General features: G+C 41.9%; 1 protein-coding gene across 1 annotated transcript in view; it reads left to right on the plus strand.

The window, feature by feature from the left end:
- The window catches only part of KHDRBS3 (KH RNA binding domain containing, signal transduction associated 3), a 243,801-nt gene that overhangs the window by 196,404 nt on the left and 32,725 nt on the right, over positions 1 to 14,672 (plus strand). Inside the window, exon 12 of the transcript XR_015309932.1 lies at positions 6,463 to 6,615. The gene's annotated coding sequence lies outside the window, so the exon portion shown is untranslated. The remainder of the gene's footprint in view (positions 1 to 6,462; positions 6,616 to 14,672) is intronic.

Below are 14,672 nucleotides of genomic sequence, written 5' to 3' on the forward strand. Positions count from 1 at the left end.
AAAAGAGTTTATTCAAGTGGATTCATAAGTAATATCCATTAATGGAAATAACTTCATTGCTCCATTACTATGTAATGTTGCATGAGAGTAAATCTGTTCCTATGAACTGCTAGGCAGCATCCATGGTGGGGTTGTCCTGGAAAGTGTGTGCAGACCTACAAATTTGAAACTTGTGAGTGTTCACAAAATATTTTCTTAATGATTTACTACTGTCAAGGGCAGGAAAACACCCAATTTGAATGGAACGCTCCAAAATATTGTGGAGGAAGAGAAGAAAGGGAATCTCCACAGGGGGAATAAATGAATAGAGAGCAAAACGATTACAAGGTGCATGCATTTGAAGCCTTCTCATTAATATTCATGTGAATTTTCAAAACTGTTTTTATGAGTACGCATAGGAACCTGGCGTTGTTGGAGCGGCTGTACAGAACTGGCAACCTTTGGGAATTCAAAAGTATTCCAACTGGGGCAGGCATACACAAATAGTGTAACACAAACTCTACTTTAAGAATAGACCAAAAAAACAAAGAAACATCAAATCATTTCAGTAGCCTATAGGTATCTGACATAAAAGTGCTCATTACAATGTTGGGCAGAATCCATTAGGATGTGACCAAACACTGTTCAGTCGCATTCCTATATTTTACTATGGGAGCATGCATTTAAGTCTGCATACCGTTGTAATGCATGCTCCCATAGTAGAATCCGATGTGATGTTTATCCCTGCACTCCGTGGCAGGTACCTCAAGGTGCCTGCCACAAGGTGCAGGGATTAACTGGGGGGGGGGGGGGCATAGGTGGCCCTGCACTGAAGGGGGCCCTGCTGACATGGTTTCCCTCTCGGACAGGCTGGCATGGAAACCATGTCGGAAACCGTCATTATAATCTCAAGAGCGGAAAGACCCTCCCTTAAGATTGCTTATTGCATTCCGACTGGTGGATGGGCTCTCCAAGCCCGTCAAAAGCCAGGAAGAATGACCCACCAATTCCTTTCCAACCACCTCCATTGTAATGAGGGGGTCGGAAAGGAACACTAACGGCCAATTATGATGCAGCTTGGAAGGCTCTGACCATTGATCAGGGCCTTCCAAACCGCATCGCAATCGGCCCCTGAATGTCTCTGTAGTACAATAAGATTATCACATAGTATAATCAACTCAGAAGATAATAAAAATATGATCTTTAATTAATAATCAACCATTTTGAATCATCCACATAGTCTGTGCATTAAGATCAAGTTATGGTCTTCCAACACAGACAGTAAGAATAAGTGGAATCATCATTCCTAAGAAGCCAAGCCACTATGGACAGTTAAAAAATTAACATTCAAATATAGTTGCGAACTAGCAAATTAATTTGCACACCGTTTTGTGAATTGGGGCCATACTGTTCCTATATGGAACTAAAATTAGATGTATTCCCTAGGAGTAACAGAATATTAAGTGGGTTGTCAATAAAGAGTTCTTGGTGTCACTGATTATGTTATATATATAAACTAATAATGACATTTGCTAGACCATGAGATAGGCACTGAAGGAGCATAGGCTAGATAAAAAACTATGTGCTGTACATGTCCCATGCTGTATGCCAAGCACATATAAGGGAAGTTTCCAAAAGGGAAATCTAATGTGATTGAATGAATCATAATATTTCTGGACTTTCTCTCAGAATCCTCATTAAATGTCTTCTGAATTAAACTTTATATGACATAATTCTACATATAAAGTAGTCACAGTTTGCTTTTACATTTGTACTGCACGAAAAACCATACCATAGTATATTTGCAGTTATTAAGCTGCATTACTTTAATAATTAATATAATATTTCCTCTTGATGTATCATCGTCCACATAATTTATATATATATTTTTATTCACACACACCAAGGCATCGCTATAATTGTTATCAAGTAATTAATTGAATGAAAATGATAAGGAATTAAGTCATTTTACTTGACTTGTCAAGTATTATTTGAACGGGCCTGCCTGAATTAGATAGAACCTACATTGGGTAGTAGACCACATTGTGTGGAGCATTATATTTTTCTCCTTTTCAATGTATTCATTTAACCGCATCGCTGCGGCGGCTTTTCCCGCTGTGTGCGGCAAATTACGAAAAGCAGCTTTACATGACGAGCTCAGCTCGTCATCCGCACACGACCACCGTGGCTGATGACGAGCTGAGCTCGTCATCAGCAGCGAAGGGGTTAAAACAGGTGGGATTGCTCTTAGAGGCATATGTGGTTATGCTGCTAGAGGTATACACATATTTACAAGGAAGAAAAGCCAAATATTAGTGACCTACATTATAGGATGCAACAAATGGATGATTACTTTTCTGCAAAGTGGAAATCTAGTGTCTGGAAACCTTTCACAAGGCTAGTAGACATCTCCAACCTTCTAAAATTAAAGTACACTACCATTAAGGAAAGATTGGAAACCTTTCTTATGATATATTTGATAAATGGGCATGCCAGTGAGAATGAACATCTGGTAGGCATATGGTAGAAATGAATATTGCAAACATGACAATGTCTGTAAAAGGAGAACAGTCCCAATAAAAAAGCAACCATCACGGGGCCCAGTAATGCTAAACAGGTCTCCATGACATAGGACAGTATAACAAAAAGCACTATATCTTTATTAGAAATGTAAATTAAAACATATTAACAGAATCTCTACATACACCATAGGCCATATCTTGAACTGCACTTTTCTCATTATAGGTAAATCAGCAACTGTGCTTGCTTTGTGTAGCGAGGAAAAAAGAGAAATTCATGAAGATCTAAAAAGAAGACAAATAATTAATGATCTTTGTGTGTACCCATACGAACGAATCGTTGCTATGTTGACCTGCTCAATCAACAGGAGCAAAGGAACTAAGAAAATGTAACAGATTATGAAAGACAAGGCAATAACATCCGCCTAGATATTCTCGTGGCTCAATGCATTTATATCATACATTTAGTTATAGTGCCATGCAACAGCAAAAAATGGTGTGTACATAAACAACCAAATGTGAAGGCGAACCCACAAATAATACCCTAGTCAGTAAGAATTATTCAGGGAATACCAATAACTATAATAGAGATACTTTTACTATGTCACTCTGAAAGACCAATTAAATTAAAAACAAGTCATGACCAAAAACACATTGCTTTCCCTCCTTGCTATCTTGTGGAGAGCAGAAACCTACCTCTTGGATGATGCATAACTTTGTTTATGCTTGCAAATAGTATGGAATCAGTTCTAATTGTTGCAATAGAAGTGACTAATGTGAAGAATGATAGTGTGCTGTTCTAATAGATGTGTCAGCAGATTTTGACAGTGTTGGCTATGGTTATAGTCTTTTCTAGAGCGAAAGAGGCTGAACAAGCAAAGGTTACGTTGTCTTCCTTTGAATTCTTAGCAAGTATTTGTTTTGTTTTCTGCTCCAGTGTTATTACCACCCATTGTGCTGACCCCAGGGCACCAGTCCAGTGCCCAACCTTTTTAATTTGTGTATTGCACCATGTTCCACACTAATATGATTTCTCAGTCTCAAATAATTGTATGCTTGTGCCACTGATAGTAACCATTTTCTATCATTTGGGCAGCAGCCCACCTGCAATCTTGTAACAACAGGTTTGAAGGCAAATCAAGGACTGAGTCGGGAACCTGTTGAAATTAGATTCTAAAACAAATCTGAGTGGTTGGTAGTTGGTTTAAATTCAGACGTCTGAATGTCTAATTTCTGGCCCATGTGTCACAATCTAGGGCTCCCCCAGAACCGTTGAGGTCAAATTTGTAACTTCCTGTTTCAAGGATTTAGTTCAGTTTACCAACACAAATTAGAATTAATTTGGACTATAACACTAAAAAAAACACCGAGCAATCCAGTTCATGAGTAGTCCCTCTAGATTAGTTCAGGGACACATGAGAACGCCAAACCCTCTTTCAATTATGAATAATACACTTAAAGTAGCACTAAGAAACATAGGGTAAAACTTTAAAATGTTTGTTTTCCATAACCCAAGTATACAAAATGAATACTTTGAAGAGATGAAAATTGAAATGTTCACTCCAGTTTGAATCACTCACCACTTTAGGTTCTATGTAGGGCCCATTCAAATTATACTTGTGAAGTCAAATATGAACCACACAGAGGGAGAAAATAAATGGAGAAGTGCTTGACATGGTCTGTGAATGTAATAAGAACAGTCCTAACATGGTTAGTACATTCCTAACATCCCAACACCCTATCGCTACTTCTAAGCACTATCCTAAAAATATTAGGCAGAAAATAGCGGGCCTTTAAATTGTGTTCGTTAATATGGATCGCACAACACACCTTCCTTTGTAAAAATTGCTGTTTAGCTCTTCTATATCACAGTCCTTTACAGGTAATGATAATCAATGCAGGACTGAAGGCTGCCAATAATAGAAAATAGGTATGGCGTTGAATGTGTCATTTAAATTTGCATGTTGCCATTTGAGCCTCTACTTTAACCACATGGCTGCTGGGCGTTTTCCCGTGCTGTGCTGGAAAACCACTGATGCCATTTGTTCATGACGAGCTCAGCTCGTCATCAGCACACGACACCTTTGGGTGATGACGAGCTGAGCTCGTCATCAGCATCGAAAGGGTTAAAAGTCCATCTTAACATGGTAGCGGTCGTAACATAAACAAAGAAAATATGTCAGCCTAGATAGGAGGCAGGCACAATGCTAGCACTTCTGCATGTGTCTAAAAGTTCACACTCACTAACATAACGAGATAAAAGAGTTTGCAAGCCAGCACATTATAAAAATAGAAAATGATAAAATAGGACCTGTTGCAGTGTTCATGACACATGGCTATAGACATGTGTTCCTCTCCAAGTGAAAGCATGAAGAATCTAGGGATAAATATTAATGCTAAGCTCCTATTGAAAGGACAAAGAACAGCAGATACAGTAATCTGCTCCTATCTTTTTAAGGCTTTAACATATTTTAAGATAACTTATTAGGAAGGTTGTCTCACATTGATGGCAAACTTAATTGAGTTAATGCTAGAATACTGCTTTTTATTTTATAAATACATGTAATAAACTGAATGAAATTTAACACACTGAAATATATAATGTAAAAATATAAAAAAGGCAGTAGGGCAAATAGAATATATAAGATGAGAAGTTAAGATTGGCAACAAAATATTCCAGAACTACAGTGCACAGAGCAAATCATAAGATATTCCAGTGAATGACTGGAGAAGAGTCGAACATTTACTCATACAATGTATGTTTTAATAACAAAATAAAGGTACAATTACACAAAAGTGCAAAATGTCCTTTGTTTATCGGCCCTATTTTTCCTTTGACTTCATTAAGGTAATTTATCCTTGCCATTTAAACCCTCTTATCTGTTATTCTTCATTTTTATGACTTTTCTTATTCTTCTTTTTATTTAGAAGCAGTGTAAAAATGTCAGGTCTTCATTTCTTTTAATGTTTTGGTGTGTGGTTGCTATTTGTACATGCCTTGCTTCACTTCTTTTTTCTAAATATTGCTTAGTTGCCTAGACCAAACTAGCAAAGGTGAGCCAAGGTTGCCCTTAATAAAGCGATTTTAATAAAGGTGGTGATTTCTTTTCACCATATCCTGCTTGTCAGAGTCCATACTGTATATTGAAATCAGAAAGGCTGTGCCTATGTGTATTCTGTCTTTCTAGTTTCAAGTATATGTAGTAATAAAAAGCCTGAAACCTCCAGCAAGGTAAAAACTCAGATGTACCTGGTGTGGGATTACTAGCTCTCTATCTTGCGCTCTCTCTCTCTCTGACAGATAAATTTTAGGAGAAGCAGAATTGAGATTAACTTACACTTAATGGCAACTGAATGGAATGATTACTCATGCAATGATTGATTCTATTCATACTGAATGATCACAAGATCAATGGAAGAAATTTGTCTGCAGAATGGTTCCAAATAGAATCTCGTCCTCTGTGAAATCAGAATTTCCTTTATTACTCCCCTCCTCTCTAGAAGTTTTGCGTTACCCAATATACACAAGATATCCATAATCCTTAATGACGATGCAATGCCAGTTTAAGTAGAGCATACACCACAAAACAAGTTCTGTTTCCCATTGAGGTTAGGGTTTCTATACCTTTGCTACAATCATGTACCTTATGCACCTTTATTCTTATTCCCTACAGAAATTGTAAAGCATAAAGAATGTCTGCTCATTATACCATTGAGAATTATTGAACTTTTCTTGAGGTAATATTGTTATGACTTGTAGAACATATGTAAACCCTACAGTTTACAACATCCTTTATTTTTTGTATGGTGGTGATTCTATTTCGTAATTTTAATCTTGCCTCCATTGTCTGTGATACATATTTTTAGAGGTTTATATTAAGTAAATGGCATCCAAGAGTCTGTAGGAACTATCTTTGATCAGTTTGCATTAGGTAAATGGCGTTCTTCTTTTGTTTGTTTCCAGTATCCAAATGACGAAGATGGAGTCAATGGTGACCTTTACAGCGAAGAAAATCCCAGTGAGATCATGTCTGTCTTTCTCTTTTACTGATGAGGAAGACTCAACACACTTTAAGACTGAGCTGACGTTCAACTATACACTAGAATATATACAAAGGTGAATATTAATAAAGCTAATATCACAGGCATTTATTCATCAAAATATAGAGGACTGCCGCTACAGGGCAAGTTGGAGATCGTTTGTCCTGCTTTTTTTTTCTATTACTTGTAAGGACATGTTTTGACCAACGTGTTTTGATCTTCATCCCAGTGTGAGGCTGCAATTTGTTATTCTGTGTATGTATATTACAGGACAGATATGTTTGAGTTTTCTCTTCCACTCTCACTCACATCAAAATAAATATGGCTGGATCATGTTCCCTTCTAAGTAGGCAGAGGTGACTATTCATAGGCTTAGAACTATTCAGTCTTCACCTTACATAGAGAGTTTGATGAATTATTGTTTAAATCTTGCAGTTAGGTTCTTATGGATGGATTATAAACATATATTATATGCAAAGGGAATATAGTTTCAGTTTTATTCCGGGTAATTGTTTTTCTTCTTTCTTTATTCAAAAGTATATCTCTTTCTGATACTAAACTCTTGCCAGTATAGTTTTGTATCACCCAAAGACAAGATTGCCATTCTTCATCCTATTCAATATGCCTTGTGCTTCCTATGTCGTGCATCATAGACATGTGGTTCACAGCCTCAGAGGCTGACATTAGTTGCTGGAAAACTTGAACTTGCCAAACTTTGGCCTTGATGGAAACATGTCTTTTTAATCGGCGCACAGTAAAATGTGATCTTTTTTTCCTCTTTAGTTGAGCTCTTCCTGTATGTCATTGATGTATTTGAAGTCTTCAAACATGTGTATCAACTCATTGAGCAAGTAGAAATAAAGAATTGGGTTTTAGGTATTCCTTTCTGGGGCTCAATACCAATGGCATTCTCATTTAGCAGACCTCCAGTAATAATTTTGCATAGCTCTGGGTCCTTTGAATTTTCATCAGTAATGTCATAAATGGTATCATTGAACATGTAATGAGTGATGTCAGGTGCGCATATGTGAGGTCATGAGCAGTGCATGGCGGAGGCTCATGGGATAGTTAGCTTTGCTAACTATAGCTGTTGAACTTTTGTGTTTTATTAGTTCAAAACATTAATGTTGTCATTCACAAATTTACTTAACTATAACTTTACTTTAACCTTTGTTTTTTTCTGTGAATTTCTAGGGTTTATTAACATGAAGTAAAATGTAATTACCATATGTTAATACAAACTCCCTCGCCGTGCACACCCTGCTGGGGACACAGCCCTGCAGCCAACCCCCACATAGACTCAACCCCACACCTCCTATGGGCTTTGCAGCCAACCCTACGCAGTCCACATTCTTTGGGGAGTTAGTCACAGGGCCCGGCCTATGGCTAACCCTTCTAAAGGTAGACAACCCCATACTGAACAGGTAGGGGGTTTGGCACAGGGCGTGGCAACAGAGACCCCATCACCCAGGGCATCTTTCTCTTTGATTAAAGGGGAGGGGACCACATTGACCCCCTACCCAAGTCTTTTTATGCCCCAGGGACCCGATACTTCAGGCCTGTACATATAAGTTAAAAGGAGAGGGAAACCACTCAGCCTCCTTTCCTGAGTCTCTTTAGGCCCCGGGATTCTCATCCCCCAGGGCCCTACATACATACTAAAATTGTAGAGGGGCTGTTCAGCCTCCCTCCTGGATTCTTGTAAGGCCTTGGGGACCCCATCCCCAGGGCAATACATTTTTAATTAAAGGGGAGGGGGGCCACGCGGCCTGCCTCCCCAAGCGATTTTACATCCTGGGGACCCCATCCTCCAGAGCCATTTCTAAAACTGAAGGGGAGGGGGGCTGCCTGGCTCCCCTCTCAAAGCCATTATCAAACCAGAGGACCCCATAAGGGCCACTAATGTAAATAAAGGAGAAGAGGCCGAACGTCTCTCCTCCCCAACCTTCTTTGGCCATGAGGACCCCATCCATCAGCGCCATTTCTAAAAATAAAAGGGAGTGAAGGTTGCGCGCCCCCCCTCCTCCTTAGGCCCTGGTGACCCCAATCCCCAGGGCCATGTATTTATTTTAAGGGGCCCCTTAATCAAGCTGTTATCAGTCCCGGAGACCCCATCCCCTGCCCCCACTTATATACATAAAGGGGAGAGACATGTGTCTCCCCTCTCTGGTCTTAATTTGGCCCTGGGGACACAATCCACGCGGCCCAGCATGATTTTTAGGGCGAAGGGGGCACGTGTCCCCCCTCCCCAGGACCCCATCCCTTGGGGCCCTCCACTGTTAAAAGTGGGTGCCCTGGTTCCCACCCAAGATACCCACCATACTCTTGTTGGGGACTGTGGGGGAGACCCAAAGCCCTGCAGCCCCAGCCCCCTACCTGCATACAGCTCATTGCCCCACCCACAAGGAATAGCTCCTAATGGTACTCACCCCGGATGGGAGCAATATTTTGATTTGATTTTTGATTGCTTCAGTGCAGGCAGGGAAACAGATCAAAAGTCAGCTCCTAGCAGGCTGCAGCATTTTTAAAGCTTCCGCCCACTGAGCGTGGACTTGGTGTTTGCTTCTGCTTGGCGGGAAATCAAAAAATGCTCCCACCAAGCAATAGCCGACACAGGTTTCTCTGCCTGGGCTGCTACGACCATGGAAACACCTATGTCCCTGGGGTTGGCTCCCCGGGACATAGCTTGCAAGTTGACCCCTGGGAATGGGGTCCCCAGGCCCATTAATGGCTAAGGGAATAGTGCCCCCTTCCCTTGCTGTTAAATTATGGCCCTGTGGGTGGGTCATGGGGCATTTTGAGGCTAGGGGAGGGAGCCACCTGTCCCCCTCCCCATTTTTTTATGTTTTAGAGTGGGCTACCGTAGACCTTTGAAGGCTTAAGGAGGATGGCCATGTGGCCCCCTTCTCATTTAAGCATATTTTGGCACCCAGGGGTGAGCTCCCCAGCGCCTCTGGAGGCTCGGGGAGGCCACACAGCCCCCTCCCCATTATGTACACAGCCTGGAGGGTTGGCTCACCAGGGCATAAGGTTATTAAATGTGGGGCCGGCTGCCATTTTTTATTGATCCTACAAGAGTCTTGTGGGATTGAAGCATTTTTTGTTGATATACTTTTTTGGGGGGTCAGGGTACTAAGAACAGGGGTCTAAGTCCCTGAGTCCCATAATGGCTGCCAGCAACAATATTCTAATGTTCCTGGAAGACCATCAGAGCCCTCCCTCCCACAGGAGTATGACTCCCACAGGAGCGAGATGGCTTAAGGGAAATAAAGCTCCATAGGCCAATCAGAATGCTGTATTTTTAAATTTGTGCTCCTGCAAGAGTCTAGATATACAATAATTTTTTCTCAAGTGCTCCAAAATGTGAATTAGTAGGTCCTGTCTGGCATATCAGGAGTCATAAATGTGAGCTATGACATCCTTGTCTAATTTGTGTCAGTAGAAGAGCTCAATGACAGGCAAGGAAAAGTGATACAAAGATTCCAAGAAAGAGGACTAACACTAAATATAAAAAGTGTGAGTTCGGATATCAATTCTCAGCAAAAAGGGTTGCCGCAGACCCTACCCAGGTCTGAGCGTAAGATGTTGACCCTCATCCTGCTTCTCATAAGTCTGTAGCTTCCTAGGGATGTTAAACTATGGCAAGCGTTTCATCAAAGACCTCTCCACCTTCACACAACCCCTGAGAGAACTCACCAAAGTTTAAACTATATCGGATTGGGAAGTGTCCAAGAGGAAACATTGCAGCAAACTAAAGAATCGCTTGTTATGTTTTTCAATGATTTCTGATTATCTATATATAATTATTATAAGGTATTCCAATTGTATACTGTTGCCAAATCCGCACTAGTTTGCCCTAGACTCATACTTATACAGAACTGTCTGATTAGACAACAGGTCCCGTGGACCTGCAAACGTGGGACATCCCATATTTTTTACATTCATTCCCCCTAGTCCCTGACAACTATTTAGAGGGGGCCTCCTTAATAACTTTCTTCCTGTAGTATATGCCAGCGGGCACTCACCCTATGGAATCAGCTTACTCCTGAATAGATTGTGAAGCAATCACCATTTAATGGGGGTGTGCCCACTTCCACCGGTATGTATATGGGCTCAAACCTCTGAATCCCCCACTCTAAAGGTCAGCTTTGCAGTTCTGCCTCACATAGAGAAATGGGTATTCCAATTACAGGAGTACTTGTTAAATGTAGAATAGAAGCCAAGGTATCAGAACCCACATACTACTTTTTGTTAGATCTGACATCCTTGGCGTGGTATTTATCCACACTTTTTGCCTTCACTCCCCTCTTTTTACTGAGTGCATTTGTGTTGGCTTTAGAACTCTGTGCACTTTACCCCTGCTAATCAGAGTTAAAGTGATTATGCTCTTTCCCTTAATCATCGTAAAATGTGCTTACACGTAATTGGTGCATTTAATTTCCATATATATCCCTTGTATACAGTAGTGCCATTAACTATGACCTGTAGATTAAATGCTACTAAAGGCTTATGGGGTAGGTTGCCTTATACTTAAATAGTAGAACATGTGTTTATGTTTTACACGTCCTGAAAGTGAAAAACTCCTAAAGTTGTGTTTCACTGTAGTAAAGCTACCTCTCCCATAGACTAACACTTAGATATCTGAATACCCATAAGAAGTGAAAAATTCAGTTTGGGTCCAGATAGAGAAATGCATCTTCTGCTCATTTGAATGATAATTTAAATACCTCTTTAATGGTAAGGTTTATAGACTTGGCATTGTTCTGCCTACACCAAATGTGCCTTTCTGCCCATGTCAAAGGTCCCATGACTGTGAAAGGGCTCTCCTGTGGTGTGCTGTGTATTTATCCAGACAGAAGGACAAAAGAGCCTTGGGTGTGGGGCAGGTTGTTCCTCTCCTGAGCAGGATGAGGGGTTTACTGAGCCCCTCCTGAGCTTCACATTATAGCCTCAGGGCTATACCCACTCCCTTCCTGCCTTCGAAGGCTGGCTGCCATGCCACTGACAACTGTAGCTCACACCTAGGCCTGTCTCCTGTTTGCTACCCTAGACAGTTTGAAACCAGACCCAGGAAAAGGGAAAAGCTAGGCAAAGGGGGCATCCCCCACCCACAGCCTGGCACTGGGTATGAGAATGACACTCTCAAAACCTATCATCAGAACCCTCTTCGATCTCTGAAACGTTCCAAAGAACTACTCTGCTGTCTGAAGAAGGAAGACTGGACCTGCTTCCCTTGAACCCAAGACCCCCAGAAGCAACTACAAGGGTCAGTAGTAAGACCGCCTGTTTGAGGTACAGGGAGGCAACAAGCTTCCAGAGGCTTCCTGGCACCTGACCAGCTGTACAGCACTATCTGGACCTGCCTGAGCCCTGCTGCTGGCTTCTGCTGGTGTGAGTGACCTGGGGGGAACGTCTTGGGGTTCCCCCAGGTCACTGACCCTTGTCTGGCAACAGAGTGTACTCCTTCTGCTCAAAACCAAGCTGCTGTTTAAAATCCAGAACTTTTGTTCTCCTTAACACCTGGGCTGCTAAGGCAATTTCCATCCTGTGCTGGAAATCGTCATTCTCCATTATTCATGACAAGCTCAGCTCATCATCAGCACAGTTCCAGTGTGCCTCATGACGAGCTGAGCTCGTCATGAGCAGGGAAGGGGTTAAACTGTGAACTGGCTCCTCATGTTAGCAACGATCATTAAATATCCCACCAACTTGAAGTTCTGACATCGACCTGCTCTTTGTACCAAACAGTGACTGGCCATGTCTCCCGCCAGCATGAAACTCCAGCAATCATTACTCCTCCCACCGACAATGATTTCCTTGCAGCCTCCACGAATGCAAATCTGCATTTGACATTGAACTGAACTTATGACTTTGACCTGGAATAGTGCACTCAAATACCTGTGAGTGGCTCTTTGTGGTTTTTGGTCTTGTATTGACCTAAACCTTTAAAAATTCCTGACTCCAGTTCTATTGATTGGCTTTTGGTACTTTTAGTGTCATTAGGTCTCGCGACCTATCAATGCGCGCAAGCGCATTGAGCGGAGCGAGAATTCAAGTGGTCAAAAAGCTCGTCAAACCAAGGGCTTTTTGCTTCGGTTTTCTTCGAGTTCACGTGGCCACAGGCACGTGCTTTTGGCCCATAAACTTTCCCCCTCCCCAGCCAGCTTCCCCCAGGCCGTAGCAGCACTCCTCCCACACCTTTGAAGTGAAGCTTAGCTTCACTTCATAGACCCCTGCTGCTTCACACCCTCATCCCGCTCTCCCCGCTTGGCCCCCTCCCCTGCCCCCAGGCCGTAGCAGCACTCCTCCCACACCTTTGAAGTGAAGCTTAGCTTCACTTCATAGGCCCCTGCTGCTTCACACCCTCATCCCGCTCTCCCCGCTCGGCACCCTCCCTTCCGTGTCGCATTTCTTGTTAAGGACTTGGGCCCGATTAGAAGGGTTACAATGTATTAACTACAACTAATAACTAATCTACATAAATCGGAGATCAACATGTTACTCGTAGTGCTCGGCAGGAGCACATTAACTCAATATTTTTTTTGGGAATCAAACTGTGCCTAGCCAATACACAGATCACTTCAGAAGATAACCACGCGATTTACCGTACTGTTATCGTTAGCCCTTGAAAATAACTGGACACACCAAGATCGCTGCAGCAGGTTTCCTAATCGCATAAAATATTTTTAAAATGCAGCCTCTTTGTTACCAAACAATTAAGCCATCCAGAACACACCTTCTGTCTCAATTGTCCTAGTAGCTAATCTCTTTACGACAGTTTTGTTTTTTAATATATGCATACGTAAGCCATTGAGATTTGCATGTTACTCGTAGTGCTCGGCAGAAGCACATTAACTCAATATTTTTTTGGGGAATCAAACTGTGCCTAGCCAATACACAGATCACTTCAGAAGATAACCACGCGATTTACCGTACTGTTATCGTTAGCCCTTGAAAATAACTGGGCACACCAAGATCGCTGCAGCAGGTTTCCTAATCGTATAAAATATTTTTAAAATGTAGCCTCTTTGTTACCAAACAATTAAGCCATCCAGAACACACCTTCTGTCTCAATTGTTCTAGTAGCTAATCTCTTTACGACAGTTTTGTTTTTTAATATATGCATGCGTAAGCCATTGAGATTTGTAATATCAATACATGTAAGTCAGGGAAATAATAAACATGTAGCTTTACTAATGCTATAGGTGTCATATTTGCAATTCCGAGTTTAAGTATGTTGTTGATGGTCGCATTTTCGTGGAGGAATCGCTTTTAAACCATTACATTTGTATTATATTCAAAAAGGCATTGTTATTTTTGCTGGAGTAAGGAACCGTGTCGGACTGCCACAGGTGGCGGCGTGGCTGTAGGGAGTTTTGCTTTGTATTCCTCGCGCACTACAAACACTTTGAGACGCATATGCCCCAGGCCACTCACTGTCCACCGTACAGCCGTGCTGGCTTTAGACCTCTCCCAGCAGGCGGTCTAATGGTACTGACAGCTAGCACGTTGTATATCATGCACAGGCTGTGCTGTCAGGCCGCCTCCTAGCCCGAATGTGTTATGTCAACTGTGTTCAGACAGGTTTCCTTTAAACCCTGCCCAGTCCAGGAGTCTGGTAAAAGGCCAACTTTTTATTTCAAACGCACTCCAGCCTCTCTGTTTCTTTCTTTCTCACTTTGACTGCCTTTTACTCTTAGCATGTTCCTCTACCCGTCTCACATAGGACCAGTTTGATTGGAAGCGCCAAGCGGATTGTCTTGCTTCGGTAAATCAAAAATCTGGATAAACGCCAAGCAGAACTGCTGAGGTACAGATGTTGCCTAATTTAGAAAACGGAAAGGCTGTGTGCATAAAACGTGTTAGCACAAAGGCGCACTATGGGAACGAGACGCCAATGTTGCGTGCCACCGAGGTAATTGCACACCACTATAGTAATTTACCAAGTCCCGCGATAGAGAAGACAAACAGCAAATATGCGGTATGTCCAAGAGAAAATGAGGAAAGAGACAAATAAAGCAGCAAAACCTAACCGCACAGTAACCAGAGAATAGGTGTCAATATGACTGACAGATGACGCATCGGAGCACGTGAAGAAATAGCATGGTAGTGGTTGTGGCCCTTTAGCCAATG

The sequence above is a fragment of the Lissotriton vulgaris genome, chromosome 4_1 (genome assembly GCF_964263255.1).
Source record: "Lissotriton vulgaris chromosome 4_1, aLisVul1.2, whole genome shotgun sequence".
NCBI classification, from domain to species: domain Eukaryota; kingdom Metazoa; phylum Chordata; class Amphibia; order Caudata; family Salamandridae; genus Lissotriton; species Lissotriton vulgaris.